The 14003-nt window shown below is 49.5% G+C and overlaps 1 protein-coding gene across 1 annotated transcript in view; it reads left to right on the top strand.

Moving 5' to 3' along the window:
* The window catches only part of TNFAIP6 (TNF alpha induced protein 6), a 212086-nt gene that overhangs the window by 118776 nt on the left and 79307 nt on the right, over positions 1 to 14003 (top strand). The window lies entirely within an intron of this gene.

The following is a 14003-nucleotide window of genomic DNA, read 5'->3' as shown; positions in this document are numbered from 1 at the left end:
TATGTGCGTAGCTGAGCAGCTTACATTTTTCTCTTTGGCGCATTGGCAGCCAATGAAGTAGTTTCAGGCACTCAGACGATGAACTGAGTCTGTCTTTATTGCATACCAGTTTGGCTGCGGCATTTTGCACCACCTGTAGTCGTGTGAAAAGGTAGTCTGCCATGCCCACAAATAAATGTGGAGTTTTGTAATTTATGATTGTTGTTCAATGCAATGTTTTTTTTCAAATGTCACCTACACACCTTCACTTGCCGCACTTCTAAAGCCTTTTGTGAGCACTAAAAACACTACGTAAAAGATATGATAGTTAATTTATGAAGATAATAAAAGCATTGTCATATGTAACAAAACCTTGTGTCCATGTATACTAAATAACCTAGTCATCCTAGGACCCCTCATGAAATTGTCCACTCGACTCAATCCATTGAAAAAATCACTTTAGCCCAGGTTATCAGAGGACCCTTTGGGCCTCTACCAAAACCATTGTTCTCACAAGTATCATACTTTACCCCGGGTCTCAGTGCTGTGGTCCCCTTGTTCCTAAAAACATGCCCACAAATAATGCACTACCATAATCCACTCTGCTGGTAAGTAGTGCCTGCATGACAGTTCTCCTACAATCTTGCAGGATCCAAGGAAACAACCTTCTTAGAAGCTTCAGCATAGCGAAGCTTCTTCCACACAGAACCCGCAAGTGGTTCTGCATGGATAGGGTATTATCCATGAGGACCCCCACATTTTTTGCGCATTGCTTTGGAGCTGGGGCATCCCTCAGTGTCTGGGGCCACCAAGTGGAGTTCCAAACAAGTTTGGCTCTTCCAAAGAGTGAAATTTTGGAATTCCCTGCATTTAATTTAAGACAATGTTCTGCCATCCAGATTGCCATCTCCGAGAGACAGTTATTTAATTTTAGTCTTGTGTTCTCATGCTGTTCTTCGATTGTTATCAGCAGTTGAGTATCATCTGCATAGGAGCGGAAACCAAGACCCCACTTCTCACTGATTTTTGCAAGAGATGGAACATAGACATTGAAGAGTGTGAGGCTCAGGGATGCCCCCCGAGGAACACCATAGCTGATGGGTTTTGGTTTAGATGAGAACTCTCCCATTTGTACTCTCTGTGTTCTATTATTCAGGAAGGAGCTCAGCCATTGAAGGGCTTTAGCATAGAATCCTTTTCCATGAAGAATTTCCAGTAGGTGATTGTGTGAGACAGTGTCGTTTGCCGCCGATAGGTCTAATAAAATGAAGGAGGTGGTTTTCCCTTGGTCAACGAGGGATCTTATATTGTCTGACACGGCCAGGAGAGTTACTTTCGTACTATTGGTGGCTCTAAAGCCAGTTTGGGAGGGGTCTAGTAGATCGTTTGACTCAAGATAGTTAGACAGCTGTCTGTTAACCAATTTTTCCATAATTTGGAGAGGTACAACAATTGGGAAATCGGGAGGTAATTTGCCAGATTACACACATCTGTTCCTGCTTTCTTCAGAAGGGGGATTACTACAGCCTCTTTCCATGTTTCAGGAAATACTGCGGTATCCAGCAAGTTATTGAATAGCTGCGTAAGATATTTGCAGATTATAGTTATGATCTGGGCAAAGACAAAGTGAGGACAGGGTTAAAGGAGAGACCCCATTCTTTTTGCAACTTCTGCCTCTGTAAATGGGGAGAAGTTGCCCATGCGAACAGATGCATCGGGGGTTGAATTTTCACAATTGATTGCTAGCAGTGAGGTGCTGGTGTTAAATGTGGAATATATTTTACTAATTTTGTCTAAGAAGAACTCGCTAATTTCTTCGCAGCCTTCCTCTGAAAGTGGCACGGTTTCAGGTAAGGTTCACTGGGTTGCATAACTCCCTTACTATTTTGTACATCTCCTTGCTTGAGTTGCTATTCTCATCAATTCTTCTAGCAAAATAGGACTTTTTAGCTTTCTTGACGTCGTTATTTTAGTTCCTCAACTCTGTCTTGTATGTCTGTCTATCTGTTTGTAGTTTAGCCACCAGTGGTGCTCTGTGGTTTGACACTTTCTTTTAAGTGCCTTGAGTTTGTGTGTATACCACTTTCCTTGTTGAGATTTGTTTGATGCCTTAAATGGCAGCTTTGGTTCAAATAAATCTAGGGTGTTAGTGATTTCTTTTTCAAGATTCATTATTTCCCTGTTGGCTTGGAGCATACTTAAGGCCTCTGGGTTTTGGGGCAAAAATGGGACCAAAAGGAATCTTTGGTAACTAACATCCATTCTCGCCTTGTCCCCTGTAAGTACCTCAAGGGCTTAGTAGGATTTACTGGGAGCGTAAGTGCGACGGATATAAGTGAGTGATCTGTCCAGGACAGGGGTTTGATGTCCTGGATACAGATTGAGTCAAAGTTTGAAAAAAGCAGATCCAAAGTATGTCCTGCACTATGTGTGGGCCCTTTGACCCACTGCTTTAGCTGAATGATATGCATATCGTTCTCCAGGTACAAGGCTGCAGAATTGGTGGTTTTCTCCAAATGAATGTTAAAATCCCATATGACCAGAAAATGTCTATATTTCAGGCAGGGGGGGAATAATTGAGTTAGTAGATGGGCGCTGAGTTCAGATTGATGCCCCAGGGGATTGTAAATTACACCTCCTCCGAGCAATATGTGACCGTCTGACCACTTGAAATGATAATACCTCATGCTTCCCTACTTGTGCCACTGCTACGTGAAGGCAGGTGAGGTAGTCTTTAAAGAGTACGGCTAGACCCCCTCCTTTCTGCCCCTGCCTGTCTTGTTTTAAGATTTTGTAGTCTGTAGGTAGGGCGGTGGCAATGCCTGGAGAGTTACTTTCATCCAGCCATGTTTCTGTCATAAAAACCAAATCAGGGTGCATTTAGTTTATGGTGTCTCAAATATTGAGGGAGTGTTTGGGTACAGAGCTGACATTGAAGTAGATGCATTTCAGTTTGTATCGGTCATCCTTTTCTCTAGAAGGCCGCTCCAACTGAGTAAAACTACACCATTTACAATTCAGGCATGAGAAAGGGCCTTCTGTGTGGCCAGGATGAGCTTTGCTACAGTAAGTTTCATAGCCTACATCCTGACCTAAAAGTGCTAAAAGTGTCTCACTTGAATAAACCTGAGTGCCGGTATTGGCCTGAGTGTGATGGTCTGAAGCTCACTTATGGACAGGGAGTCTGTGCCATTTCTTCACCTGGCTGTGGAATACAGATGGGTTGGCAAAATGTAAGTGCACATGTCGGTTTGGCCGTCTTAAGACTGCCGGCCAAAATGACATGCATACTTACAATGCCCACCACTCCTACTCCCTGTCATGGCCCAGTCCCACCCCTACCTACACACACATGGCTAACAAGCTCAGCCAGTCACTTCAAAAATAAAATAATAATAAAACTGTTTAATTACCATTTCATGGGGGCGTGGCCAAGATGGCGGCATGAGCAGACCTGTTGCTGTACCGCTCCCACCTACTCAAAACTGGCCGACCGGAGTCCTGACAGCCATGAAGAAGGAAGGCCGGACCGCTATCTTGTGGAGCCCAGACACAGCCTACAGTGCCGCGCACGCGGTTGAGAGCCCGGCAGTGGTGACTGGGCCATCCCGTGTCCGCACGGCAAGAGTCTCGAGAGACTCGGGACGGGCCTGCTGAGATATCCCGGCGGGGGAGGACGGCATACTCTGAACACGAGGCCGGCGGAGCATCGCAGCAGAAGGGAGAGCAATGTCGGAGGCCGAGGCCCTACAGCACCGAGTGACCACCCGCTGCCCCCACTGAAGAAGATCCGGCGTTGGTGAGTGCTGCCACAGCCCGGGGGGCACTAAGAGGAGACACTGTGTGGGGCAGGGAAGCTGGAAATGGCACTTTCACAGGGACAGTGGTGACTGGAGACCAGCCGAGTGGGGGCAGAGAGCGCTTTGGCCGGCAAGCTAAGACCTAGACGAAATAGGAGCCAGTGAGGGGCCCTCAGGAGCTAGAGAAAGGCCCGCCAAGACAGTGATTTTGGCATCTGAAAGGGCCTCATATTGCTGTGTGGGACCGGCAGCCATTTCCCGGCCTGAGACATTTGCAGCCCATAACTGGGGAGATAACAGAGTCCACGAAAGAGGCCGTTGTGGCGGACTATTAGCCCCTGGTGTGACCAGACACAGAGGGGGAGTTGGTGGGCGGCCTGGTGTCCTTGGTGACATGCTGGCAGCAGGCAGGCTTGAGGTACTTTTTCTGACTGTCTCGTGGCGTGGCCGCGTGGGCCGATCGGGGATATTGGTGAGGCCTGGCCAACAAGGGGTGCCCGGAGCACTCGGCAGTGGGCGCGCCCTCAGGGCTGGTCACACCAGGATTCTCTGGTGCTGTGACTGGGCTGGCCTAGCCCGACCTACGACTCATAACGTGAATTTCCTCTACAGAATCGGGCATCTGGCAAGGGGGTGCAAGCAACAGGTCTCCTGAGTTCCTTGAGCGGTGCCTGGACAGAGAGGCATCGGGTGGGGGATTCTTGCGGCGCACGATATGTCCACCACTAGGGTACGCAAAGACAAAACTGTGAAGGACTTGCTTGCCAAGGCCCAGGCGAGTCAACATCACATGGATATGGCTTCAAACGCTGCCCAGCCCGCCTCATGTGGATGGCAGAGGGGAGCGTGTGGCTGAATTAGAAAGCAAGAGCGATGGGAGAGACACCGAAATTGAGGCATTACAAGAGGAGATATTAAGGATCCATGACCAACAAGTTGACCTCCAAACACACCTTGAGGACCTGCCGCCTTCTAGGGATAGATCCATCAGCTGAAGAGAGTGAGTCGACGGCCAAGCCACGGACACAGAGGACTCTAAGCCCCGGTGGCGCCAACACAGCAGGCAACATTGTGTAAAGAAGCCCCCTGCAGCTGAGATCAGAGATTGCTAGCGTGCTGCAGTGGAAGCAGTTTCCTCTGAGTTGACCTCGTCCCAACCCAGCTGAATGTTATGCTTTACTATAACTGCTTGTTCCTCTCTCTGAGCTGTCCGTGGGAGGGAGGGCTGTTGTAATTTGACCAAAGTACCCCATTGTATTGCATTCCCAATCACCTACAGATGATGGACAATGTGTTTTTGAATAGTTGGTTTCGTGTTTGGGGGGGTGGGGGGTGTTGCGGGTAAGGAGGGAGGGGCGGGTGGGTTCAGTGTTCCTTGTCCACCATAGGCCTGGGGTTGAGATGGGCACACAGTTCCTACACTTTTGGGGCAGGTTGTCGCTCTTGTTTTCTAGCCGCTGCAGTGCTGGTGCAATGCTTCCGCTTCCTGCCACCCTAATAGTGTAGATGCAGACCACAGACCTTAAGGTACTCACCTTAAATGTGAAGGGTTGAACAACCCTGTGAAGCGTAAAGGGGTCCATTCCTGTTTGGAGCATTCCCAGGCAGACATTTGTCTCTTGCAGGAGATACATCTTTTACAGAAAGACTGCCACTGCCTTCGGTCCCAAAAGTTCCCCCACCAATTTTTTCCTTCAAGCACTACTAAAACAGCAGGAGTTGCTATTCTGGTGGCCCAGAGGTTTAAGGAGAGGATCATACAGAAGGAGGCTGAGATAAAAGGCAGGCTGTTGATATACAGGTTTGCTCTGGGGGATCACACATTCACTGTTGGCTCAATCTATGGCCCTAACGAAGGCCAAGAAAAGTTTTTCCACTTGGCCCTCACAAACGCTACTGTCACTCCAGACCACCACATTCTGTTGGGAGGGGACTTAAATTTGGTGTTTGACAATACCCTAGATAGATCATGTCAGCGCACCTCCCAGACTGGCGCTATTTCTGCGGAGGGTCTAGCCCTTCCTCATGACCTAGGGACGTGCATACTCATACTACTCTAATGCTCACAAAACATACGCCCGTTTAGATTACCTGCTGGCATCGGATTCCATCCAGGCGTTAGCTACTAAGGTGGAGATCGGGGTTGCTTCCCTCTCTGATCATGCCCCAGTGACAGTGGTGCTTGCTTTCCCGCCAATTCAGCGTGCGCAGCGGACATGGCGACTTAGGGAGACACTATTACACCGCAAAGAGCTAGTCACAAGAATACAGCGCGTCATCGCGGACTACCTTTTAAACAACAGCAATACAGACACACTCGGTACACAATGGGCAGCGCTGAAGGCGGTCTTAAGGGGGTAGTTTATAGCGATCTCTGCGGCAGACAACGTTGAACGCAGTCGCAAGCGGGAGGAACTCACTCAAAGTGCGAGGGAACTGGAGCAGATACATCGGCAAACAGGGGCCCCATGCATATGGAGGCAACTGAAAGCTGCACGGCAACAGCTGGCAGCTATTGATCAGGATAGGGCGCAATTTGCAGCGCTGAGACTTCGGCACGCCTATTATACGGGTGGGGACAGGTGTGGACGGTTGCTAGCGCACAAACTGCGTAAAACAAGACAGCAACAAAATGTTCAGGAAATTTGTAGGTCCGATGGTAGCTGGGTTGCGGATGACCATGGTATTGCAAAGGCTTTTAGTGATTTTTTCACTGACCTCTACACCAGCTCCCCCTTGGAGGGCTCAGTTGGGGAGGCTTTCCTCGACTCCGTCCCACTGCCTACCCTTACGAAGGATTTAACAACAAGGGGTGGTGATGGACAGAGTTTCTAAATTAAGCAGAATACTCTCACCCAGTCAAGAGATCAGGGCTAGATCCAAAACCGTTTTTTAGCTCACTGCACCATCCCAGCTCAGAACCTGGCTATATGCAAATTAGTCTGTTCCTGTCCCAGTGCATGATGGGAACAGGGTAAACCAAACTACCAAGCCAATTCTTACACTGGGAAGGAAACAAGCTACCGGGGACCGGTTTCTGGCATTTCAGCCGTCGTCGGCCCGGCTTGCTTGAATCCTGATGGTGCAATGAGCAAGGGACTCACATCTGAGTATACCCTTCCACGCTTAGGGTGGACAAAATATTTAACAACAAGGGCTGGTGATGGACAGAGTTTCTGAATTAAGCAGAATACTCTCACCCAGTCAAGAGATCAGGGCTAGATCCAACACCGTTTTTTAGCTCACTGCACCATCCCAGCTCAGAACCTGGCTATATGCAAATTAGTCTGTTCCTGTCCCAATGCATGATGGGAACAGGGCAAACCAAACTACCAAGCCAATTCTTACACTGGGAAGGAAACAAGCTACCGGGGACCGGTTTCTGGCATTTCAGCCGTCGCCGGCCCGGCTTGCTTGAATCCTGATGGTGCAATGAGCAAGGGACTCACATCTGAGTATACCCTTCCACGCTTAGGGTGGACAAAATATTTAACAACAAGGGGTGGTGATGGACAGAGTTTCTGAATTAAGCAGAATACTCTCACCCAGTCAAGAGATCAGGGCTAGATCCAACACCGTTTTTTAGCTCACTGCACCATCCCAGCTCAGAACCTGGCTATATGCAAATTAGTCTGTTCCTGTCCCAGTGCATGATGGGAACAGGGCAAACTAAACTACCAAGCCAATTCTTACACTGGGAAGGAAACAAGCTACCGGGGACCGGTTTCTGGCATTTCAGCCGTCGTCGGCACGGCTTGCTTGAATCCTGATGGTGCAATGAGCAAGGGACTCCCATCTGAGTATACCATTCCACGCTTAGGGTGGACAAAATATTTAACAACAAGGGGTGGTGATGGACAGAGTTTCTGAATTAAGCAGAATACTCTCACCCAGTCAAGAGATCAGGGCTAGATCCAACACCGTTTTTTAGCTCACTGCACCATCCCAGCTCAGAACCTGGCTATATGCAAATTAGTCTGTTCCTGTCCCAGTGCATGATGGGAACAGGGCAAACCAAACTACCAAGCCAATTCTTACACTGGGAAGGAAACAAGCTACCGGGGACCGGTTTCTGGCATTTCAGCCGTCGTCGGCCCGGCTTGCTTGAATCCTGATGGTGCAATGAGCAAGGGACTCACATCTGAGTATACCCTTCCACGCTTAGGGTGGACAAAATATTTAACAACAAGGGGTGGTGATGGACAGAGTTTCTGAATTAAGCAGAATACTCTCACCCAGTCAAGAGATCAGGGCTAGATCCAACACCGTTTTTTAGCTCACTGCACCATCCCAGCTCAGAACCTGGCTATATGCAAATTAGTCTGTTCCTGTCCCAGTGCATGATGGGAACAGGGTAAACCAAACTACTAAGCCAATTCTTACACTGGGAAGGAAACAAGCTATCGGGGACCGGTTTCTGGCATTTCAGCCGTCGTCGGCCCGGCTTGCTTGAATCCTGATGGTGCAATGAGCAAGGGACTCACATCTGAGTATACCCTTCCACGCTTAGGGTGGACAAAATATTTAACAACAAGGGGTGGTGCTGGACGGAGTTTCTGAATTAAGCAGAATACTCTCACCCAGTCAAGAGATCAGGGCTAGATCCAACACCGTTTTTTAGCTCACTGCACCATCCCAGCTCAGAACCTGGCTATATGCAAATTAGTCTGTTCCTTTCCCAGTGCATGATGGGAACAGGGCAAACCAAACTACCAAGCCAATTCTTACACTGGGAAGGAAACAAGCTACCGGGGACCGGTTTCTGGCATTTCAGCCGTCGTCGTCGGCCCGGTAGCTTGTCTCCTTTCTGGTGAAGAATTGGCTTGGTAGTTTAGTCTGCCCTGTTCCCATGATGCACTGGGCCAGGGACAGACTGATTTGCATATAGCCAGGTTCTGAGCTGGGATGGTGCAGTGAGATAAATAACGGTGATGGATCAAGCCCTGATCTTTGGACTGGGTAAGAGTGGTCTGCTTAATTCAGACACTCTGTTCATCACCACCCCCTTTTCTGAATCGTTTTTGGCCACTATAGGTGTGGCAGGGTATACTCAGACATGAGTCCCTTTCTCACTGCACCATCAGGATTCAAGCAAGCCGGGCCGAAGACGGCTGAAATGCCAGAAACCGGTCCCCGGTAGCTTGTCTCCTTTCTGGTGAAGAATTGGCTTGGTAGTTTAGTCTGCCCTGTTCCCATGATGCACTGGGCCAGGGACACACTGATTTGCATATAGCCAGGTTCTGAGCTGGGATGGTGCAGTGAGATAAATAACGGTGATGGATCAAGCCCTGATCTTTGGACTGGGTAAGAGTGTTCTGCTTAATTCAGACACTCTGTTCATCACCACCCCCTTTTCTGAATCGTTTTTGGCCACTATAGGTGTGGCAGGGTATACTCAGACATGAGTCCCTTTCTCACTGCACCATCAGGATTCAAGCAAGCCGGGCCGAAGACGGCTGAAATGCCAGGAACCGGTCCCCGGTAGCTTGTCTCCTTTCTGGTGAAGAATTGGCTTGGTAGTTTAGTCTGCCCTGTTCCCATGATGCAATGGGCCAGGGACAGACTGATTTGCATATAGCCAGGTTCTGAGCTGGGATGGTGCAGTGAGATAAATAACGGTGATGGATCAAGCCCTGATCTTTGGACTGGGTAAGAGTGGTCTGCATAATTCAGACACTCTGTTCATCACCACCCCCTTTTCTGAATCGTTTTTGGCCACTATAGGTGTGGCAGGGTATACTCAGACATGAGTCCCTTTCTCACTGCACCATCAGGATTCAAGCAAGCCGGGCTGAAGACGGCTGAAATGCCAGAAACCGGTCCCCGGTAGCTTGTCTCCTTTCTGGTGAAGAATTGGCTTGGTAGTTTAGTCTGCCCTGTTCCCATGATGCACTGGGCCAGGGACAGACTGATTTGCATATAGCCAGGTTCTGAGCTGGGATGGTGTAGTGAGATAAATAATGGTGATGGATCAAGCCCTGATCTTTGGACTGGGTAAGAGTGGTCTGCTTAATTCAGACACTCTGTTCATCACCACCCCCTTTTCTGAATCGTTTTTGGCCACTATAGGTGTGGCAGGGTATACTCAGACATGAGTCCCTTACTCACTGCACCATCAGGATTCAAGCAAGCCGGGCCGAAGACGGCTGAAATGCCAGAAACCGGTCCCCGGTAGCTTGTCTCCTTTCTGGTGAAGAATTGGCTTGGTAGTTTAGTCTGCCCTGTTCCCATGATGCACTGGGCCAGGGACAGACTGATTTGCATATAGCCAGGTTCTGAGCTGGGATGGTGCAGTGAGATAAATAACGGTGATGGATCAAGCCCTGATCTTTGGACTGGGTAAGAGTGGTCTGCTTAATTCAGACACTCTGTTCATCACCTCCCTCTTTTCAGAATCGTTTTTGGCCACTATAGGTGTGGCAGGGTATACTCAGACATGAGTCCCTTTCTCACTGCACCATCAGGATTCAAGCAAGCCGGGCCGAAGACAGCTGAAATGCCAGAAACCAGTCCCGGTAGCTTGTCTCCTTTCTGGTGAAGAATTGGCTTGGTAGTTTAGTCTGCCCTATTCCCATGATGCACTGGGCCAGGGACAGACTGATTTGCATATAGCCAGGTTCTGAGCTGGGATGATGCAGTGAGATAAATAACGGTGATGGATCAAGCCCTGATCTTTGGACTGGGTAAGAGTGGTCTGCTTAATTCAGATACTCTGTTCATCACCACCCCCTTTTCTGAATCGTTTTTGGCCACTATAGGTGTGGCAGGGTATACTCAGACATGAGTCCCTTTCTCACTGCACCATCAGGATTCAAGCAAGCCGGGCCGAAGACGGCTGAAATGCCAGAAACCGGTCCCCGGTAGCTTGTCTCCTTTCTGGTGAAGAATTGGCTTGGTAGTTTAGCCTGCCCTGTTCCCATGATGCACTGGGCCAGGGACAGACTGATTTGCATATATCCAGGTTCTGAGCTGGGATGGTGCAGTGAGATAAATAACGGTGATGGATCAAGCCCTGATCTTTGGACTGGGTAAGAGTGGTCTGCCTAATTCAGACACTCTGTTCATCACCACCCCCTTTTCTGAATCGTACCCTTACGAAGGAGCAGGCCGAACACCTCGAACGTGACATTCATCCGGAGGAAGTTATCTCAGTCATCTTGCGTCTTACGGTGGCCAAAACCCCTGGCCCGGATGTCTTCTCGGCGGCTTTCTATAAGACTTTCTGTGACCAGGTCGCCCCCCCTCCTCATGCGCCTCTTTAATACTTTTTCAGAGCCCGGGGCGATTCCAGGGGATCTCCTACAGGCATCCATAGCCGTCATCCCCAAACCGGGAACAGATAGGTCGCAATGTGGTGCTTACCGCCCCATCTCACTCCTTAATGTGGGTCTCAAGTTATACACAGGATACTTGCGGCCCGGCTCGCACCCTATATGGGAGGCTTAATAGACCGGGACCAAGTGGGATTCATCCCAGAGCGACAAACCTCAGACAACACTAAGCGAGCCCTGCACCTTATCGAAAAAGCGACTCGAACGCAAGGGGAATATTTGATGTTGGCTATTGTCGCTGAAAAAGTGTTCGATAGGGTACATTGGTCCTACCTCGAGAAAGTCCTGGAGAAGGTAGGTTTGGGGGAAAAGTTCTGCATGTATGTGCTGAACTGTTACAAGTTCCCGATGGTGGTGGTTCGAGTTAATGGGCATACATCCCCTCGGTTCCCGATAGAGAGAGGCACTAGGCAGGGGTGTCCCTTGTCACCCCTCCTTTTGGCCCTCTACATGGAGCCCTTGGCACAGAGACTGCGGCTTAACCCACAAGTGACAGGGATCATATTTAGGGGCTATGTCCACACAATCAGTCTCTACCCTGACGATGTCCTGATCTCACTGGCTCCCCCACGAGAATCATTGCCAGCCTGCCTTGCAGACTTAGAGCTTTTTGCACAAAGCTCCAACTTCAAAGTTAATATGAACAAGTCGGTGGCTCTTGACCTGTCTCTGGCAAAGTCTACCCGTAAACACCTACAGGGTTCATTCCCCATTCAATGGGCGACAGGAGCCATCCTGTATCTGGGGATTCAACTGGCTCCATCGCTTAGCGACACGGTTAGCATCAACTATGCCCTCATCCGACAGAAAATTAGGCGGGTGTTGGGGCGGTGGAAACACTACCCCCTGTCATGGTTGGGCAAGATAGCAGCTGTTAAAATGACAATTCTTCCTCAGATTCTATATTTGTTCCGCACTATCCCTCTTCGACCGCCGATGGGCTGGATACAGCAAACTCAATCTGAACTGGCCCAGTTTATATGGAATGGGCGAAAGCCGCGTCTAAAACTGAGGTTGGCGACGCTCCCACCAGAGGGAGGGGGACTGGGAATCCCTGACCTCCTGCTGTACTTCCAAGCAGCTCAATTGCGTCTCCTGGTGGAGTGGAGTAGGTGGGAGTCCAAGAAGCATTGGTTATTTCAAGATCAGGCAGTGGCCGGTCGACCCCTACAGGAAATCCCATTCCTCCTAAAGCAGCATCGGCCCCCTCACCTTTATGCTTCTTACATTACAAGGGTTCCCCTGGAGGTTTAGGACGAGAACAATATCAAACACGAATTTACCACTTTTCCGTACCCGCTTACCCCTCTGGTGGATAACCCCGACTTCTCGCCAGGTACCAACTCGGTGGACTATGCGGGGTGGCGACCGGCTGGCTGCCGATGCCTTTTTCACATGTACTCTACGGAAGGGTTTCGGCAAACGTATGAGATGCCAGAGTCAGTAAGGCTACATTACCTCCAAGTGCGACATTGGGCGCTCAGTGAGCAAGTACGCCCGGTAGCTGATAGGCGTCTTCTGCCCTACAAACACTGGCTGATTACACGTACGACGGACAAAAAACTAATCTCCGATTTATACAAAATGCTGCTGGCTAGATATACTCACACCTACAGTGCTGGTAAGGCACGCTGGGAGAAGGAGCTAGGTAGGACACTTAGCCATAAAGAGTGGGAAGGAGTTTTCTATAGAGCGAGGCACTCGACGTACCACATGGGGCTCACTGACTCTCTCACTAAGATCGCAACATACTGGTACTACACCCGAGCGCCTACACGCAATGGATCCCACCAAGGAGGTGACAGGTTGGAGGGGTTGTGGTCAAGTGGGCTCACTGGTCCATTTGCTCTGGGATTGTGTTCACCTTCAGGCTTATTGGAAGCAAATTTTAGTTGAGATAGATACGCATCTTGAGACGGAGATACCACGCTTTCCCTCATATGTCCTCCTGGGTCTGCCGAAACCCATGATGTATCTACAACGCTCCCACAGAGGCCGCTTGATTGCTATCGCGCTGGGCTCTGCAATGCAGAATATACTGACGCACTGGCGAACCGCACATATCCCCACATTCAATGGCTGGCTTTACCGCTTATGGCATGTGCTTGGGATGGAGAAGCTCTCGCTGACTTTGGCGGGGGAGGGGTCCAGATATGCAGAGTTGTGGCAGCCTTTTGTCCCTATTGGCTTCGGAATTCCGTGAGGTTACATGCCCTCGATACCTCTGGCTGCTGCACCTCTCTGGTCCCGAACATCCGAGGGCAGACTAAGGGGTGCATGAGTATAGGCATCATAGTTGGTGGACTTGGAACACAGGTGATGGGTGGGGCAGGAGAGGAGAGGGGGGTTATAGTTGGGGTTTCCCCTTTTTTTTGGTAAGCTATGATGCATGCACAGCCTTTTGTAGAAACTAGACCTTGCATTGGTACTGTTGGACTCCAGGATTAATTTTCTTCGCCTGTCGATGTTTTATGGAAATGTGGTACTGACCGCAAGGGCTGCTGTTGTTCGTGTGTGCTGCAATCTTCAATAAAAAGGATTTAATACTAATTACCATTTTATTTTTCAATGTTGGCTTTGAGCAGTGAAGTGACGCTCCTCTGTCATTATGGAGGAGCCGCAGCTGGGAGAAGGGATGCATTGAATACCTTGTTGGCACCAAGAGCTGCTGTTATCAGCAGAAGTGTGAAGGCAGTGTTCCGGGTGAAGAGCAAACACCCGCTGCAGTAGCGGCCTTCCTCTGGGACTCAGCTTTATCAGCATCAGGCAAGATGTAGCATCTTCAAAGTACGCTGGCAGTAGGTGAGCCTGTCTCTGACAGAATCTCGTGCGATAATCTGGACGAAGGACCTCTCTTGACAAGTGGCAAAGTAGCAGTCCTTATATACTAAAA

This window comes from Lissotriton vulgaris, chromosome 2_1 (genome assembly GCF_964263255.1).
Source record: "Lissotriton vulgaris chromosome 2_1, aLisVul1.2, whole genome shotgun sequence".
Lineage (NCBI taxonomy): Eukaryota > Metazoa > Chordata > Amphibia > Caudata > Salamandridae > Lissotriton > Lissotriton vulgaris.
Note: the sequence above shows the minus strand (reverse complement) of the source record. Positions and strands in the feature narration are given on the sequence as shown.